General features: G+C 42.3%; 1 long non-coding RNA gene across 1 annotated transcript in view; it reads right to left on the bottom strand.

Annotated features, from left to right (window-relative positions):
- Positions 1 to 834: 834 nt before the first annotated feature.
- The window catches only part of LOC129547640 (uncharacterized), a 48,321-nt gene continuing 28,681 nt past the window's right edge, over positions 835 to 20,474 (bottom strand). The window contains exons 2-3 of the long non-coding RNA XR_008684112.2: positions 2,729 to 2,798; positions 835 to 943 (exon numbers count right to left, since the gene is read on the bottom strand). This is a non-coding gene — a long non-coding RNA (uncharacterized LOC129547640). The remainder of the gene's footprint in view (positions 944 to 2,728; positions 2,799 to 20,474) is intronic.

The following is a 20,474-nucleotide window of genomic DNA, read 5'->3' as shown; positions in this document are numbered from 1 at the left end:
AGAAAAGCAACCCAATACGCAAGCCACACATTGGCAGTCTCATCCATGTCATTACTTGTGATCAATGCTTTTTCCCTATATACTATGCATTTTCATCAGCTCATTTGTCTCTGGGGAAGCCATCAGGTACCAACCAACCGCCCACAGGACAACTGTCCACTCACAACTCTCCCTGGTCACCAGGGCCATTTGCAACTGTCAACACAACATCAGAAATTCCCTGGCGGTCCAGTGGGTTAGGACCCCCTGCTCTCACTGCTGAGGGCCCAGGTTCAATTTCTGGTCTGGGAACTAAGATCCCATGAACTATGCAAAGACACAGTGCCACACAGGGACGATGGGGCAATGAGTGTTCCCTCGACCACGTCTCTTGGCTCTTTACGTGTTTCCACATCGTGGCATTTTATGACTTCCCTGGAGAGAAGAGTCCAGTTAATCTCACAGTTTATCTAGGTTTCTGGAAAAGTCTGTTTGCAAGTTGCCCTCCTCCCCCACATCCCCCAGCAATGTGTTTACTGAGGAATACATTTTACCTTTACATTTTTATTTCTGAGGAGACTACTCACCAAACATTTGTTTTCCATGTAGTTCCCTGAGAGAGACGCACACAAACAGGAAGACTGTAAAATAGCAGAGGATAAATTGGGATCCTGAACCTATTTTTAAGAGCTCAGGAAAGAACAAATTCTGTTTCTCCTCCTAAGTAATTCCATGGGAATTCTCTTGGTGCAATGATAATGCTGAGCACAGAGCAGCTCTTTCTATTCCTGGAAGGGAAGTTCGGCTCTTTAAATTTCCAAAAGCAAAGATTAAAGTTGTTCTTTACCTCTCAAAAAATATTCTCTTCTGTTAGCTTAATATTGGCAGCAGCTGTCATACCTTGGACTGGAATACTATTGGTAGAATCGCTGTATTTCCAAGATTCCTTAATTTTCTGAAAGTTCTGAAAATAAAAAAGACAAGGTATATGACCTTTAAAACTCTCTCCTTTGTCTGATTGTATAGAAGGGACACCTTTTGAAGAGGCAAAGCAGGAATCATTTGGAATACAATGTTGATGTCATGAAAAGAATGGAATGCAGTTTATTCCTAAGAATGCATTTACCCAAAAGCCTATCAACTGCAGCCAATTCCAAATGATCCATGAACATCAGGGAGAGAGAGGACCCACCACAATGAGATCCCAAGGTTAATCTGAATCCTCCTTTTACGTCTTTCTTTCTTCTTGCTCCCCACATTCCTTTATGCCACAGGACCTTTGCATATGCTGTTCTCTGTTGCACACAATAATGCTTTATTCATCTTTTCCCCTTATTTCTTTCCTTGTACCTGTATTTAAGTCTTACCAATAACTCAAATACTTGAATCTACAGAAAGGGTATTTATTATTCAACAAGTCTTTATGTGTCCAATACCGAGCAGTATTTTGGTGGCATTTGGAAGATAGGAATTAGCAGGATACTGGCTTTGCAGGTAGCAAAGGAGATAGCCGCAGACCTGCACTGCATTCCAGCAGGGCCGGTGCTCTGGTGGAGGCAAGTTGCGGAATGGGAAGTTATAAGCAGTGTGTTCTGGAGCCACACTGCCTGGGTTTGGTCCTACTCTACCACTTACCAGCTGTGTGACCTTGGGCAAGTGACTTACCCTCTCTGGGCCTCAATTTCCTCATCTGGAAAATGAGGATGATGATTATATGATATCCACCTCAAAGGACGGCTTTGATGATTAAATGGGGTCATGCGTGTAAGGTGCTTAGAAGAGCATCTGCATCGAGTCAGGCTTGTTCTTACTATCAGTGCTCCACGAGTCAACAGGAGTACCAGACAAATTCTACTGGAGAATTCTCAGAAGACCGCGCACTAGGATTGCATGTTTTGAGGGCACAGCAGCACAGAAAACGTGGACTTCTCTTTCAGACGTCTTGACAACACCTGAAGATGTTTCCAGATTTCAAATTCCTACCTTATGGCAACTACACGGGTTCTAAGCTTCACCCCAATACTCTGCCCCAAGTTCCTCTTTTTCCTTACTCTTCTTTTTTTTGGCCACACCATGATGTGGTGTGTAGGATCTTAGTTCCTGGACCAGGAATTAATAAACCTGCACGCCCTGTAATGGAAGCATGGCATCTTAAGCACTGGACCACCAGGGAAGCTCCTTTCCTCTTACTCATTTCAGAAAGTATTTATTTCTTTGGCTGTGCTGGGTCTCGTTTGCAGCATGTGGGATCCTGAGTTGTGCATGTGGGATCCAGTTCCCTGACCAAGGGTCACACCCAGGCCCCCTGCTTTGGGAGCGCAGAGGCCTAGCCCCTGGGCCACCAGGCAAGTCCCTTTCCTCTTACTCTTTAAGGAAATCACTATTTCCTATTTTAAACAGATGCCATGGAAAACCACCTCAGAATTTCCTTAGGAAAAAGTCTAGTTTTGGAGAACATGTTCTCCAGCAACATGTTTGTTATTTCAGTGTAGAAACATCCAAACTGTATGTCCTGGACTCCACTGGGCTTCAGAATGCATGAAGGTGGGGCTCCAAGTGTGCCTGGAACACTCTGAGACACACCGCACCCTCACACTGGCTGAGGCGCTTGCTCAGAGTTAAGTGTTGGTTTCAGCTGGATTTATTTGCCCTGATTTATCACTCTCTGTTTACACAAGGATTTCAGATCATGAACAAATTACCATGAGTGATGTCTGGTCATCTCCAACCGACAAAACTTGTCCCTTACCTATCAAGAGGAAGGCAAATCTCAAGTTTGGTGAGTTCTCTTTTCCTGGACATTCCATGCTCTATGACACCTGAAAGAGAAAAAAAAGAGAGAAAGAGAGATTGTAGGACTTCTCTGATGGTCCAGTAGTTAAGATTCTGAGCTCCCAATGTAGGGTGCGAGGGTTTGATACTTGGTCTGGAAACTAAGATTCCCACATGCCCTGTGGCCAAAAAAAAAGAGAGATTGTACCGAAGACTGAAGCTACCTTATATTTCTGTAAATTGTAAACATAACAATAAAAAATGGGAATCCCACATATTTGAAACCTTAAAAATAAATAAATTAAATTAAAAAAAAAAAAAAAACCTTAAGTTTACGTTAGAATTTAAAGAAATTTTAACTACCTGCTATGGTAGGGGAGAAGGCAATGGCAAGCCACTCCAGTACTCTTGCCTGGAAAATCCCATGGATGGAGGAGCCTGGTAGGCTACAGTCCATGGGGTCGCTACGAGTCAGACATGACTGAGCAACTTCACTCTCACTTTTCACTTTCACACATTGGAGAAGGAAATGGCAACCCACTCCAGTGTTCTTGCCTGGAGAATCCCAGGGACGGGGGAGCCTGGTGGGCTGCCGTCTATGGGGTCACACAGAGTTGGACACGACTGAAGTGACTTAGCAGCAGCAGCAGCAGCAGCTATGGTAGGGCCTAAAAGGAAGACTTGTTAAGAGGAAATGGTATAAAGTGACCAGGTGGGGCAAATAGGATGAGCATGGATACAATATATTTCCCCGTAGAAATGTTGAAAATTGAAGCAGTACAATAACCTTTTATTTTTTAATAAGCTGATAGCCTTTAAAATTATTTCTAGACATTTATGAAGTCTGAAACATCACGTAAAATATTTTTTTTAATTAAAATGTGGCTTGGGGAGAAGAAGGCACAAGAGATGTGCATTCATTGTTTCATGATGAAGAAAAGGGAGTCTGAGTTTGTGTCCTGTGGACGAAGAGCTTGACCAGGGAGGGAGTGGTCATCCCAGGAGATCTAGTCATGATTTTTTTTCTCTCAATGAGAACACTTATTCAGGGCTCACTCTGTGGTAGGGCTTTATATACAAGGTGGATTTATTTCCATCCTCAGGGAGTGCGTCAGGAAACAGATGGCTAAATATTTGGAAATGACACAGAGCGGGAAACGCTGAGATGGAAATGGGTCTCAGGTGCTGGCGGACCTTAGAGAGCACTAACTCAGCTCACGAGGGGAGAAAAAGTGGTCAGGAAATCAGCCCTGGCTAAAGCAGTGCTAAGCTACGGCTCCTCTAGAAGGGAAATAGGACCAGCAGGTGGAGGGTGCTGGGAAGGTTTCCACTGATAAGGAGAGGTAGGATCCCAGCCCCAGAGCCGTGAATCCAGGATGCACTCAGGGAAGGAACACACCCCTGCTGGAAGCGCAGCTGTTGTTCAGTCGCTCAGTCATGACCATCTCTTTGCAACCCCATAGGCTGAAGCACTCCAGGTTTCCCTGTCCTTCACCATCTTCCAGAGTCTGATGCCATCCAGCCATCTCATCCTCCGTCATCCCTTTCTCCTCCTGCCCTCAAGCTTTCCCAGCATCAGGGTCTTTTCCAATGAGTCGGCTCTTCGCATCAGGTGGCTGAAGGATTGGAGCTTCAGCTTCAGCATCAGCCCTTCCTATGAACATTCAGGGTTGATTTCCTTTAGGATTGACAGATTTGATCTCCTTGCAGTCCAAGGGACTCTCAAGAGTCTCCTCCAGCACCACAGTTAGAAAGCATCAATTCTTCAGTGCTCAGTCTTCTTTATGGTCCAACTCTCACATTTGTACGTGACAACTGGAAAAACCGTAGCTTTGACTAGATGGCCCTTTGTCAGCAAAATGATGTCTCTGCTTTTGAATACGCAGTCTAGGTTTGTCATAGCTTTCCTTCCAAGGACCAAGCAGCAGTTTAGGGTTGTATTACGTATGTTGCTTGCTTGCAGGGTTCATTTCATGTTCATTGCAGGGTATAAGAAGATTCAAATGTCCAAGTATCCTGTCTATAATCTTCATTTTAAATTACCATCGTAAGCAATTAAATATACAAAACACACCTGAAGAATTCAGAAGGAAGGATGAAACAACTGTCTCCAGTATTTTGCTGACTCAACAGAAGGGCCATCTTAGCAGCAGATTTTATCATGTAATTAAAGAGGGATCCTTGATTAATTAAATTGAGAAGCAAATTTATTTAAACTGCTGATGTTAGAAAGAGATTGCAAGATTTTGCCTGAGCCAAAATAAAGCAAAATGGACAAACTCTCTCCACAAGTTGACTTTTTTGCTGACAAATTTTCAGTACTTAATGGGTTTTTTTTTCAGATCTATTAAAGGCCTTAAAGCAACCAGGAATTGGAATGAGTATTTGAACAGAGAGCTGGATGTTTCCCATGCTGAGCGAACCATTGGAATCAGAGCTGGGGCATCAACTGTGTTGACGTGGCTTCCCTTCGTCCAGGGGCCACTCAGTTAACACTTGACCATAGGACCCAGCCGTGGTAAACCCTTCATTGAGTGAGCTCTGTTTTCATTTCAAAGAGTTGCTTCCCATCCTGAAATGTAACAGGAGAAATGTTCATGAGACAAACAAATCAAATCTTTGTCCTAATAATCCGAGTTGTAACACCATCTTTGCTACTTCTGTGTAACCAGTCAACCTGGCATGGCAGGTGGAGGGGTTAAGTCATGTAGATAGACTCTTGGTTTCAGCAGCCTTTCTACTAAGGGTCTCCAGAGAAGGGACTAAACCCTTTCCCTTCCCACAGCCAGGCCCCTTTCCTGCTCCTAACAAGCTGAAAGGTTTAGATGTGCTGCCCCTGGAGGGACAGGACCTAGAAGCTGCCCCCTTCTCTGGACAGAGCCAGCTCCACCCGGAATCACACTCCTCCCAGCATTCTGTTTCTAGATGTGGCCAACAATTTTTAACCTAAACTTTCATAACATCCTAAATGTCATTTCCTAAACTTCATAGATGGCCATTGAGATCTGTCTACCGTTTGCATTGCCTGTGCTTTGAGTTTCCAGTCCCAAGTCTTTTACTTGCCCTTGAAAAGGGACCCTTCTCTGCCTTGTTATATACAACCTAGGGGACTTCCCCAGAGAAGGCAATGGCAGCCCACTCCAGTACTCTTGCCTGGAAAATCCCGTGGATGGAAAAGCCTGGTATGCTGCAGTCCATGGGGTCGCGAAGAGTCGGACACGACTGAGCAACTTCACTTTCACTTTTCACTTTCATGCATTGGAGAAGGAAATGGCAACCCACTCCAGTGTTCTTGCCTGGAGACTCCCAGGGACGGGGGAGCCTGGTGGGCTGCCGTCTATGGGGTCGCACAGAGTCGGACACGACTGAAGTGAGTTAGTAGCAGCAGCAGCTGCAGCAGGGGACTTCCCTGGTGGTCCAGTGGTTAAGACTTTGCCTTTCAATGCAGGAGTTGCTGATTTGACCCCTGGTTAGGGAGCTAAGATCCTGCATGCTTCATGGCCAAAAAACCAGAACATAAACAACAAATGCAATATTGTAACAAATTCAATAAAGACTTTAAAAATGGTCAACATTAAAAAAAAATGTCCTACAGTACAATTGTGGGCAAGAAAATAAAGGTCTATAAAATAAGTCTTCAAGAGAGATGATGGAGAGAGGAAGGGACTGTTTGGCATTACAAGAAAAACCTGGGCATGTCCCTTCCGTATGTGTGACAAGAGGTTAGAGATAAGCGTGCTTTGGGCCTGGCTGGTGGAGGGTTGCAGTATTTCTCTTCATTTATAAGGACTGACATGTTTGTAATGAATTTTCCTAGCCCATATTTTGGTCCCTGTTTCCCGTTTCCTGAAATAACTCTTCCATTTTTTTCAGTTCCACTCCAGGGCCCTCTGGCCTTTTCGGTAGCTCCCACTGGTAGCTTATGAGGTGTTTAAAACCAAATTACCCTCCTTACATGTAGTAGTGCTGCTCTCTTTTTCTCTGCAATTTTTCCAACTTGCTATCAATCTTCATGTAAGGTTTCCAACCAAAGCGTGTAGATAAAAAATATCCCCTTTCTAAGTGGCTTTTTCTATTAACCTGGCTCATCTCACCTTGTCAAAACACTTAGTAACACCCTTAAAGTCCTGGCTCACATTTCAATTTACCAGTGACCTTGTGTGGATGAATCACTTTGGCACTGTGACAAAAAAGGCCCCTCAGGGAATATGGGGATATTCATTCTCTTTTCAGCTACAGAGTGAGAATTTGAGGATTTCTTAGTATTTGAACAGTGCCCTGTAGTTGAACAGAATGATCCAGTCTCTTCGGTGACCTTGATCAGTTAGAGACACAGGGAAGGCTAGTATCCAGTACCCCATCAGAGCTCAGAGCAGCCTCCAAAAGATCAGGACTCCATCATGGTTCCTCAACTGCCTCCTTGTTCCAAAGTCAGCAGCCCACCCGCTGTGGAAACATGTTTTTATGGTAATGACTTGTTTATTCAAATGACACCGTTGCCTGCTATAAAAATTTCCCAGGGTCCCTTCCTAATGAGCTAAAATTACTCTTGACCAGTGAGATATGTCTATTCCCATGTAGAATAACTAACTGGACAGGTCAATGCATACATGATCATCAGGGGTAGCTTTGTAAGGATGGAAGGATGAAGGCTGGCTGGATGCTGCTATCATTTCAGGGAGGTGATGGCATCAGGCCCACCATCTTCCTTGGTTACAACTTCACTCTTTCTCCAAGAAGTAGTCCTTCCCTGGAGCAGAAAGATAGAGTGATTTTTCTTTATTCTTATGTGATACATGTAAGAAATGCTTCCATGCTCAATAAACGAGTTGCTTTTCTTCTTCAGTAGATTCTGATCAATAAACCATGCTCTTGTCAAGCTGTCACCTGTTGTTAATTTGTTTTTTTTTATTTGCCAAGTTCAGTATTGAGGCTTTCTTTATTTCAAGCAGTTTTTGTTTTAATCATGCCATAGTTGCTATTCCATCTTGTTTGAGAAGTTTGTAAAAATGCAGACAAGAAGTTTCAACATTTCTAGTGTGTCATGGAGTTTTCTATGAAAATGAGGTTGTTCTAAAGAAAATGGGGAAAAATAGTGACTATCTTTCTTCTCACAGCCAATAAATCTGCTATATTTCCCATTGCTATAATTACTTTCCAAACAACACAGCTGAGGGTATGAAAAAATTGAAAACTTGTGATTCCCGAATCACTCAGAGCCCTCCTATTTTTCCGTTGACAATGACAATTGCCTACATTTTTTCTGATTTTCCATTCTATACTAAGTTGGGAAAGCTGACATTCTTCTTTTGACTCATATTCACAAAATGTGAAGAATTCCTTAATGGAGCTTTTTCCTGACAGATTTGTGGCTTCAGTGCAATTAAATAAGTGAAAATTAAGCATAAAAGCAATCTTGTTTTATGCTGGGAATACTAGTATGCCAAATAATCGTATAAGGATTAGAAGTGTGATATAATTTAAGCTCTATTTTTCTGCCTTGTATTATGATTTAACTTTTGTAAATATATGTTGATACAAGAATATTCTATGTTATTTCATGAACATATTCTCTCACAGTATTTTCCATCAATCACTTTCCCTTCATTTAATTATTTAAAGGTTCTTAACAATATTTGTTATATCATATTAACAGTTTCAAAATCATTATTAATTATTGTAGTATACACTTGAAATAATAAATATTCATTTGGATTCACAGGACTTTTATCTCAGTTTCCTTATCTATAGAAAGAGGAAATAATGTCTACTTCTCAGGGTTCTTGATAGAGCTCCATGTGATCATGATGGCAAAAGTCCATTGTCATGCTGTAATTCACTGCCATCATTTAAAATAATCATCACGACTACATGTATGTGTGCGTGTGTGTGTGTGTGTGTGTGTGTGTATGTGCGCGCGTACGCATGGAGAATCTTGTGCACTGGAAACCAGCATGCTGTGTCCTGCTGCCAGCTCTCCTCCTTGTAAGCAACTTGTAGTGGACACAAGTCCTTTTCCACCTGTGGATCTCAATTTCCTCATCTGTAATACAATATGTTTGGATAAGCCTAATATATAGTTCCTTCATGGCCTAAAAACCTTTTCTAAAGTTTTTTAGAAATTCAAGTGTTGATTTCTTCCCTGCTCTACCCTTCATCTCAAAATAAACAATGACATGTACACCTGAGTAAAATCTCTGCATCCTGGTTCTGTGGTCAAATACCATTAAAAAAATTTTATATATATATATATGTACGTACTTATATATACTTCCTCCTAAATGACCAGAAACAATCCAGAGTGAGTTACTCCAAAGTCTTAAGGTCTCGGCATGTTGCTAAGGTAGCAGACACTATATAAAGACTTTAAAGCAACTCAGTAGAGACAGATTTAACTAAGAAACACCATTGTCACTGGAGACATCTCATTACCAATTCAAGGAAGGGTCTCACCTAGACATAAACATATTCAGCATTAGCTGTAGCCGTATACTATTACGAATTTTAGGTCAGAAGATGTGCACTTATATGTGTATGCCCAAGGAAAGAAATAATTCATGGAATGCTAGACAGATGTTTATCATACATTTTTATTTCCTTTATTGTTTATGCTCTATTTTAAGTTCCTTGAGGGCCAGTGCCATGTTTGTCATATCTATTAAAAAGACCAAATTTATTTACTTCCTGCTAAGGATTTATATATATAGTAACGTACTTTATCTGTACGACACAAAGAAAAACACAAAGAAGGCAGTTAGGCTTGAGTGAAAGCTCTGCAGCAGCCAGGAATCTGGGATCATGATGTCTTTCTTCTTTACCATACCAGTTTGTGACTTCCATCAGATCACCTCATGGTTCTGGATGGTTCCTGGGGCTGAAGCTACCATGTTTATACTTGAGGCTGAAGGAGAATGGAAGAAAAGAAAGGGATACAACTCTAGACTGGGTCTGAAACTTCAATGATCCTTTCCAGAAGTTAGAGGGAACACTTAGGCTAACCTCTCATTGGTAAGAACTTAGTCACAAGAAGACTGAGAATCACAAATATTTATGGAAACAGTGTCCTCACCCAAAAATCGGGAGTCTGTTCTTTCTTTAAAGAACACTTAACATACAGCTGATACAGCTGTCATCTCCATGTTACAGAAGCAGACATTAAGGCTCACTGTGGTCAAATGATTGTGCACAATCAGAAAATATTATAGCCAGTCACCTGCCTCATCCCAAAGCATGGACTCTCCATGGTGTAGCTCTGCCAGCAGTGCTACCCTGCAGATGGCTGCCGTGTAACAGGCATCAATCCAGGGTCCTGCAGGCAGGCAGAGAACGGGCACCCTGGAGCAGCAGCAGTAAAATGGTGAAGAACGTGCTTCTCCAATTTTAACATGCTCGTGACTCCTCTGTGCATCGAGTTAAAGTGAAGATTCTGACTCAGTAGAAATGGGGTGGATCTGAGAACCTAAATTTCTAATAAGCTTGCAAGGAACAGCTACGCTGCTGGTCCATGGACCACTCTTTGTGAAGCGCGCCTTCCAATAAAATAGCCACTTCATCTGTGTAGCTACTGGGTAGCTTAAAATGTAGCTTTCTTGAACGGAGATGTGGTGTGCAGTAAGTATAAAACACATAGTGAATTTCAAAGATTTAATAAGAAGAAAAATAAAAAAGATCTCATTCATATAGCAACCCACTCCAGTATTCTTGCCTGGAAAATCCCATGGATGGAGGAGGCTACTGTGCACGGGGTCGCAAAGAGTCGGACACGACTGAGCTACTTCACTTCACTTTCATGTTGAAATTACAGTGTGTTTTGGTTATACTGGATTAAGTAAGATGTACTATGGTAAATTAAATTAATTTCACCTATTTATTTCTAATTTTAAAATAGAAAATGCAAGATTGCATATATGGCTCACTTTATATTCTTATTGAACAACGCTGGCCTAGATGCTTCATGTTCCTGCTAAGTTGCTTCAGGCCTGTCTGACTCTTTGCAGGACTATGGACTGTAACCCGCCAGGCTCTTCTGTCCATGGGATTCTCCAGGTAAGAATACTGGAGTGGCCACTTGCTGTGGCCTCCTCCAGGCTATCTTCCTGACACAGGGATTGAAGCTGTTTCTCTTAAATCTAGCTGCATTGGCAGGTGGGTTCTTTACCACTAGTTTACCTGGGAAGCCCTAGTTCAAGCCCTGAATCCTCACTTAGTAGCAGAAAGACTACAGGTAAATTAACTTGACTAAGTTCAGTTTCCCCTTGTAAAGTGAGGGTAATAAAAGTGTTCACTTCCTAGGGTTGCTGCGATGATTAAATAAGAGAAAGAAAATGAAGTGCTTAACACACGGCAACTCTGAAGCCAAGCTATGGTGTTGGGATTTCAACAGGGACCACTAGACAGAAACCATTTGATGTCTCATATTTTAAAAATATGCCAGGCATACTCATCAGGCACTTCAATAATTTTGTTGCCTACTGATTTAAAAGGGATGTTGGCCTTATGCGTCACATAAACCAGGTCCTTCTCATAATTTTCTAAATTCAATAAAACTGATTAAGTTCCCAGTGAACCCAAACACAGGAAGTCACATTCAGTCATTGGTGTAAGATAGAGTTACTGAACCTACACTTGCAGGTCGGCTGATTCATGTCAGCTCTGCTTGCACAGAACTACATTTTACTGCAGGTCCCCAAACAATTTATATACCAAAAAAAATCTCTCCTGAGCTCCATGCTTTCACTGGTCCACCTCTTCCCAGAACACGCCAGGTCAGGTAAGTTCTCCAGAAGTCCATTCATTCAGTGGGCAATTTGCCTAAAGCCAATTAGTGAAAAGGCCAATTCACCAAAAAACTGATTCATCACATTTGCTTATACCATTCAACTATTTCGTTGGGGTTCATGGGTTTGATCGTGTCCTCATTACAGTGTTCTAAGGAATATTTAATTTGTTCCTGCCACAGTCCCCACTCTCCAACAGAAGCCAAAGGACAAGAGAGGAAGAGGCTGAAGAAAGCAGAGAAAGGAAACTTGAAAGGGGGAAGCTGGCGGGGGGAGCAGCGGTGTGGAGGTGAGAGACTCCACAGAGGTGAGAAGTATGTGATGACAGAAGTATTTCATGATCTCAGATAGGGAGCAGTCTTATCAATGTATTTTTCAAGATAATTATCAGTCACACAAGTATCAATGGTAATAGTTCCTGATACTCAAGAAAGTGGGCTTCCCAGGTGGTTCTAGTGGTAAAGAACCTGCCTGTCAATGCAAGAAACATAAGAGATGCAGGTTTGATCCCTGGGTTGGGAAGATCCCCTGGAGGAGGGCATGGCAACCCACTCCAGTATTCTTACCTGGAGGGTCCCATGGACAGAGGAGCCTGGCGGGCTACAGTCCATAGCATCACAAAGAGTCAGACACAACTGAAATGACAGCCCTCACACGCTCATTCAAGAAGGTACTCCAGAACGTATATTTATTGACTATGTAAATGATGGACAGGGAGGCCTGGCGTGCTGTGATTCATGGGGTCGCAAAGAGTCAGACACAACTGAGCGACTGAACTGAACTGAACTGAAGGAATCCTTAACAGTAAAATCTCCTAACGCACAATAATGATCCTTTTTTAAAAAGAGTATAGTTGGTTTTCAATGTTGTGTTAGTTTCAGGGATATGTACACATAAATCCCCTCGTTTTTGGATTTCCTTCCCATGTAGGGCTCCACAGAGCACAGCAGAGGTCCCTGTGCTGAGCAGTGGGTTCTCTTTAGTTAGCTATTTGACGAGGTGAAAGTGAAAGTGTGAGTCACTCAGCCGTGTCCAGCTCTTTGCAACCCCATGGACTGTAGACCACCAGGCTCCTCTGTCCGCGGAATTCTCCAGGCAAGAATATGGGAGTGGGTCATCATTCCCTTCTCCAGGGATACTTCCTGACCCAGGGACCCAATAGTATCCATAGTGTACAGATGTCTATTCCGATCTCCCAGTTCACCCCACTCTTCTTTCCCCCTTGGTGTTCATACATTTGTTCTCTACATCTGTGTCTCTATTCCTGCGCTGCAAATAGGTTCATCTGTACCATTTTTCTACATTCCATATATATGTGTTAATATACGATATTTGTTTTCCTCTTTCTGACTTACTTCACTCTGTATGAGTCTCCAGGTTCATCCATGTGTCTGCAAATGACACAATTTTGTTCCTTTTTAAGGTAATAATACATTCTTATACTCAATTACTTATACTCACTTGCCTTTGGAAAAATGGTCATTCAGTAAATCAGCTTCTAGAATATATTTATTCTAGAAGTTATATATATATACAATTGAATCATTGTGCTATAGAACTGAAACTTACACAATATCGTAAATCAACTATATAATGTCATTAAAAACATTTTTAAAGAACTAATCTAAAAAAATCAATTAATTCATCAATCAGCTTCTAGGATCTGGCCTGCTTGTAGATATACAAAGAAAGCTGATGATGGTTGAGTTAAGAGGGAGGTGCAAAAAAGTGGAGAGGCTGCGTATTATGGTTTTCTAAGAAAAAGATTTAGACAAACAATGACCAAATTTATATACAACCTTTTACTTTACGAGCCCTGGCTATTGTGCAGGCTCTAAAGCAGTGTCAACAAATATCTGTGCCCAAGCCCTGGGCCCTCCTCACCTACCCCCACTTCTCAGCCATTTTGCTCCTCCCTGCTTAATATGTGAGTAGAGCCAGCTGAGACATTCTGAGGTCAGTGCACTTTTTGGTGTGTGAATAACAGGAAATCTAATTGCCAACCTGAGTCTCCCAACTGTATTATCACATATGAGTGAACACAGCTGTTCTTCCCCAAAAATAAATTGTAAAAGAAATATACCACCATCTCAATGAGAGGGCGTGATGCAAAGACCGGGAAGACATGCCTAGACACAGACTGAAGGTCTCAGACTAATTAAATACTGTGTCAGGGATGAAGGTTGCTGAGCGAGCGGAAAGGAATTATGACGCTCTCCTGAGATCGTGGGTGCCTTTCTCCCCTGACCCACCTGTGTGGTCCTGGAGTCAGCTACGTTCATCTCATGAGACAGGAACCTCAGATTGCCGTAACCTGACTCATTTAAGATTTCCATCCTACATTTGACCATTCTCCTTGTTATCTTGTGTGCACAACATAGTTTCTAAATATAATTTGACATGGAACAATGGCCTGGTTACAAATTGGGAAAGGAACTATATCAAGGCTGTATATTGTCACCCTGCTTATTTAACTTATATGCACAGTACATCATGTGAAATGCCAGGCTGGATGAAGCACAAGCTGGAATCAAGATTGTTGGGAGAAATATCAATAACCTCAGACACGCTGAAGACACAACCCTTCTGGAAGAAAGTGAAGAGGAACTGAAGAGCCTCTTGATGAAAGGGAAAAAGGAGAGTGAAAAAGCTGGCTTAAAATTCAGCATTCAAAAAACTAAAATCATGGCATCTGGTCCCATCATGTCATAGCAAATAGATGGGGAAACAATGGAAACAGTGACTATTTTCTTGGGCTCCAAAATCACTGCAGATGGTGGCTGCAGCCATGAAATTAAAACACACTCACTCCTTGGAAGAAAGGCTATGACAAACCTAGACAGCATATTGAAAAGCAGAAACATTACTTTGCTAACTAAAGGTCCATCTAGTCAAAGCTAAGTTTTTCCCAGCAATCATGTATGGATGTGAGAGTTGGACCACAAAAAAAAGCTGAGCACTGAAGAACTGATGCTTTTGAACTGTGGTGTTGGAAAAGACTCTTGAGAGTCCCTTGGACTCCAAGGAGATCAAACCAGTAAATCCTAAAGGAAATAAGTTCTGAATATTCACTGGAAGGACTGATGCTGAAGCTGAAGCTCCAATCATTTGGCCACCTGATGTGAAGAACTGACTCAATGGAAAAGACCCTGATGCTGGAGGGTTGAACGCTAAAAGAGTGAAGGCAGGAGGAGAAGGGGACGACAGAGGGTGAGATGGTTGGATGGCATCACTGACTCAATGGACACGAGTTTGAGCAAGCTCTGGGAGTTGGTGATGGAAGGGAAGCCTTGTGTGCTCCAGTCCATGGGGTCGCAAAGAGTCAGACACAACTGAGCAACTGAACTGATAATTTGACTTCTGTGCATTATGAGTATCTGAGTCTCTTGACATCTCTTTCTATAAGTTCTGCTTTGCAATCATTCTTAGGATAATCAGTTATCATTTCGCTCCATCTTGCCTGCTGTGTATGTATATATGCATACATCACACCCTTAGATCTTTACAATGATGTTATGAGCAAGATATTTGGATTCTCATTTCTAGAGGAAATAGTAAAAGTGTTAGTCTCTCACTCATGTCCGACTCTTTGAGATCTCATGGGCTGTAGCCTGCCAGGCTCCTCTGTCCATGGAATTCTCCAGGCATGAATACTGGAGTGGGTAACCATTCCCTTCTCCAGGGGACCTTCCCGAACCAGAGATCGAACCTGGGTTTCCTGCATTGCAGGCAGACTCTTTACCATCTGAGCCACCAGGGAAGCCCATAGAGGGAATGACCAGATCCCAAATATACGAGGAATATGCTCACCTCAGGAGACCTCGGTTGGACAAAACCTAAGAGTATCTTTGACTCCAGAATCTGTGGTGCTCAACCCTTGCGTGCTAGCATTTTCTGAGTTGAAGAGTCATGTCACTCTTGGGAAGTGATAAGACCAGGTGTCTGAACCAGATTCTGAATTATGGAAAATCCACACTCTTTCAGGCAGTCTTTCCTGGGCGTGATGGAATAATGTTCATATCTGCATCAGCTGTTTGCAACTTCCTATTTTTCTTATGATTTGAAAGTCAAATTATTGGGTAATAATAATACTACATGTGTGCATAATATTTTTCTCATATATATATGTGTGTATATATATTTAGATTACTGTAGTTGAAAAAGGGCATTGTTTTTTGTTCAAAGAATAGTAACATCTCACAGAGTAAGAACACTTTTATTTAAACACATGAGATATGCAAATAAAGTGACCTAGACTCAGGCTCCCCTGAGATGAATTCTTTGGGTTAGGAGCAGCTTTTGACTACGACAAGGCAGTACGCCCCGCTCACCACCAAAAATATAATAATGGCAGTGAGGCCAACCAAAACCTGGCTAACGTTGGAGTCTAGCCAGTAATAAAAACCAGACATTCTAGAGCTGCGGGACATCAAGATGAAAGTCAAAGGCAAAAACAAAACAATACTAAGGTCAATGCAGAAATAGTCCTGTGATGAACACACTGGAACAACTTGAAAAATTCTCATTCGTAAAAGCTTCCTTCTTTTCCTCTCTAATATAAATCTCCATCTCTCACAATCTGTGAAACATCAAGCCAATACTTGGATTCCTTGGATGAGAACAGTTTAGACAGTAGTGAGGGCAGATGAAGGGCTTTCCGCTTTCTCAGTGGAGAGAGAGTAGGAGGCTTGATGGCGGGAACCTTGATAGGTACATATGATAATTCTCAGAATATTGAGTTTATCAGAACATCCTGTTCTTTGGTAAAATAAGGCCTTCCTGACACTATTATTTCTGACCTTGGGAAAATATTTATGAGTGTGTGTACAAAAGGATGTGTTTTTGTGTTTGCATCTGTGAAACGAGAGCAGTGAATGATGCTCGGAAAGGGCTGGAACACAATTCACTGGTTGGGATGCTTCCAGGATTTTAAAAGGCTCAAGTCGGCATTCGAAGAGAACATGAGAATTTACCTTCACACCACTTAAGTCTTAACAAAAGAAGAATGACAATTAATATAGGGAAAAGGAGTTTTTTTCAGAACACAGGAAACTGCGTCAGAGAAAAATCCAGGCCTTGGATTCCAAGTTCCAATTTTGGCCTGAATGAGCTCAACAGGCAATAAGAATCTATGAGCAGCAAACCTTCATGAAGGGAAGGGAAGGATGGGATGAGCCAGAGCAGCACTGTGTAATTCAACCCACAACACCCCTGGTTCTTAAAGATTCAAAAAAAATGACATAGTAAAAATAGGAAAGCAAAATATCCACCAAGGTGGCGGTGTTAGTCGCTCAGCCATGTCCAACACTTTGCAACCCCACGGACTGTAGCCCACCAGGCTCATGGGATTCTCCAGGCAAGAATACTGGAGTGGGTTGCCATTCCCTTCTCCAGAGGATCTTCCCAACTCAGGGATAGAACCTGTGTCTCCTGCATTGTGGGCAGATTCTTTAAACCGTATGAGATACAGGGAAGTCCATATCCACCAAACAAACGAACACAAAACAAAACCCTGTAAGGGCACGGTTCTAAACACAGCAGGATCAAACGGCCTTCAAAACTGTTTTCAGGCAGGAAATGAAGACACAAGTCCACGAAGAGACCTACAAGTTCAGATCGGTAAGAGCATCAGTGAGATGTGATCCTCACTGGATTTACACTGTGACTCTAATGGGATTCCTTGGAATTGGAATGGGGAAGCTGAATTTTAGTGTACATCCAGTAGCATAAACCACAGACACCAGTTAAAAATAAAGACTCTCACCTCACGCCATTTGAAGATGCTCAAGTCAGTGGAAAAGTGGCACTGCTTTATCATTCTTCTTCACAGTTAAATTTCCTGAAATAGACTGTGTTTTGTGCTAAGTCAGCTGTGTCATTTATGACCATCCTACCCATTTGGTAAGTAGAGTAACTCCCATTTGTTGGTGGTTGTGAGGGTTTCTGGCTTCTCTTCCCTACTGTCATGACTAGGTTGCAATGAAAACCAGTCTACAACCAAGTGTTTTGGCACAAGCAAACATTTATTACCAAGCAGGTACGACAACTGTTTGTAAACTAGCCAGTCAACTCAAGAAGGGCCAGCTCTCAATGCTCTAACAGTAACTCCAGGAAAGGTCCACACAGGTCCACAAAGTCAAGAGGTTGTACTGGCAGCAATGAGGCTGCAAAGAACCCTAGGAATCTGTACCTGTACATGGACCATTGTATTTCCTGTTTGCTTTCTATTTACCTTTACCTATATAACAGCTGTCTATATGTATAAATAGAGATAGATGATAGACACGTGTGTGTGTGTGTGTGTGTGTGTGTGTGTATTTGCTATGATCTGAATATTTGTGTCCCTGCAAAACTCAGAACCCCCAAAGGTGGGTTTAGGTCACTTTAACAAAATAGAAAGTTATGACCAACCTTGATAGTATATTAAAAAGCAGAGACATTACTTTGCCAACCAAGGTCCGTCTAGTCAAGGCAATGGTTTTTCCTGTGGTCATGTATGGATGTGAGAGTTGGACTGTGAAGAAAGCTGATCGCCGAAGAATCGATGCTTTTGAACTGTAGTGTTGGAGAAGACTCTTGAGAGTCCCTTATACTGCAAGGAGATCCAACCAGGCCATTCTAAAGGAGATCAATCCTGGATGTTCATTGGAGGGACTGATGCTGAAGCTGAAACTGCAATACTTTGGCCACCTCATGCGACGAGTTGACTCACTGGAAAAGACTCTGATGCTGGGAAAGGTTGGGGGCGGGAGGAGAAGGGGACGACGGAGAATGAGATGGCTGGATGGCATCACCGACTCTGTGGACATGAGTTTGAGTTACTCCGGGAGTTGGTGATGGATAGGGAGGCCTGGCGTGCTGTGATTCATGGGGTCGCAGAGAGTCGGACACGACTGAGCGACTGAACTGAACTGAACTGACTGAGGCCGCTTATAAACAACAGAAATTTATTGTTCACAGTCCTGGAGGCCAGGAGTCTGAGAGCAGGGGGCCAGCTTGGTCAGGTGAGGGCCCTTTATCCAGGTCACAGACTGTCTGAATCCTCGATGGTGGGAAAGGTTAGGGTACCCTGTGAGGTCTCTTGAGCATTAATCCCATTCATAAAGGCTTCATCCTCATGACTTAATCATCTCTCAAAGGTCTCACCTACTGATACCATCACCTTTGGGAGGCAGGAATTTTGTGGGGACACAAATATTCAGATCATAGCAAATATATACATACACATCCACATAATGGGCTTCCCTGTGCCTCAGAAGGTAAGGAATCCACCTGTAATGCAGGAGACGTGGATTCAATCCCTGGGTTGGGAGGATCCTCTAGAGAAGGGAATGGCAACCCACTCCACTATTCTTGCCTGGAGAATCCCACGGACAGAGGAGCCTGGTGGGCTACAGTCCATGAGGTCGCAAAGAGTCAGACACGACTGAGTGACTAACACACACACACACGATATATCATACAATCAGAATGAAGACTTGAAGCTTTTAACTGTATATAATTACAACTGGATGAAAATTACAAACAACATAACATATCTAGTAAAGCCTCTGGAGAACTTAGAAGTTACCATTTTATTAAGGAAGAAAATGTACATTTGGTATCTTGAAAGTAATAGAGTAATTCCTCTCCGTTAATAAGCAGTTCCAAAGTGCCAGGCACTACGCTAGGGATTTGCTTTATTTTATGTAATCATTCAGTAATTCTCTCAACAACTTTTTGAAGCTGGAATGGTCATCATTCCCATTTTATCAGTGGTGAGACTGGTGCCAGAAGGGTGCACATTCTGCCCAATGTCAGCCTGGCTGCAATTTCTTAGATCTTTGGGCCATTATCAGAGTTCTGCATGACAACTGTCTTACCAAAAGCAAGAGGAGGGAACTGTTAGCTGAGGGAAGGTTATTAAAAAGTCAACCAAGAGAAGAAGAAAAGGGTGAAGACAGAAAAGAACGGTATTGATTTCCTTAGCAGGAGCCTTATAAAATGCTTTCTCCTCCACGAGAAAGAATTTAATTGCTGTCAAACCAAGCTAAAATTATGAAACAGACCTTTTTTTTTCTTGCATTCTAATAACTTCTCATGCCAATTTCAGATTGCTAGAGCATTTTTTAGAATTATTATTTACAAGGAAGTAAATTCTGATAGGAGATGAATTTCTATTCTTAAGTTTGTAGGTCACTTGTAATGTCTTCAGCTAATTAGGTCACCATTATTTCACTCTGCTCATTTAAAATTCAAGTTTTACTCTTTCCCAAGATGTTTTAACAACAACAACAAAAATCTAAAATCCCTAGTTAGTCTTATAATTCACTTCATAAAATTAAAATCAAGGGAGTTTCACATTTTTTTTCTCACAAAGTGGGACAATTTTTTTAAAGATAGAACACAGGAAGATATCCAAATAAAGGAAGAATCTCACCATTTTTTAAGACTCGTTTCATAATTACTAAACTGGCTTCATTTTGAATGACACAAGAAACTAAGCACTGTTTAGACCAGGCTTGGCATGTTCAGTGTTGTGTAAGCCGGTGGCGATACTAGCTATATAGCTTGGTCCCAGACTACTCCAGGAAGAAATTATAACTAGGATACTGTGTACGTGTGCTCAGTCTCTCAGTCACGTCCAATTATTTGTTACGGCACGGACTGTAACCCACCATCTCCTCTGTCTATGGGATTTTCCAGGCAAGAATACTGGAGTGGGTTGCCATGCCCTCATCCAAGGGATCTTCCTGACCCAGGAGTCGAACCCACGTCTCCGGCATTGGCAGGTGGATTCTTTATCACTGAGCCATCTGGGAAGCCCAGCTAGGATATTACAGTGGTGCACACATTTGCCATGGCTTTAAAGAGACATTTTCACAGGTTCTGAATGTTCCAGCAAGGCTGCAGTAAGGATGAGTGTCCTTCTCTGCCTTTCTCTGCCTCCCCAGCCCCGGTCGTGTA

This window comes from Moschus berezovskii, chromosome 24 (assembly GCF_049115385.1).
Source record: "Moschus berezovskii isolate FMDL1 chromosome 24, NW_MosBer_1.0, whole genome shotgun sequence".
In the NCBI taxonomy this organism is placed as follows: domain Eukaryota; kingdom Metazoa; phylum Chordata; class Mammalia; order Artiodactyla; family Moschidae; genus Moschus; species Moschus berezovskii.
Note: the sequence above shows the minus strand (reverse complement) of the source record. Positions and strands in the feature narration are given on the sequence as shown.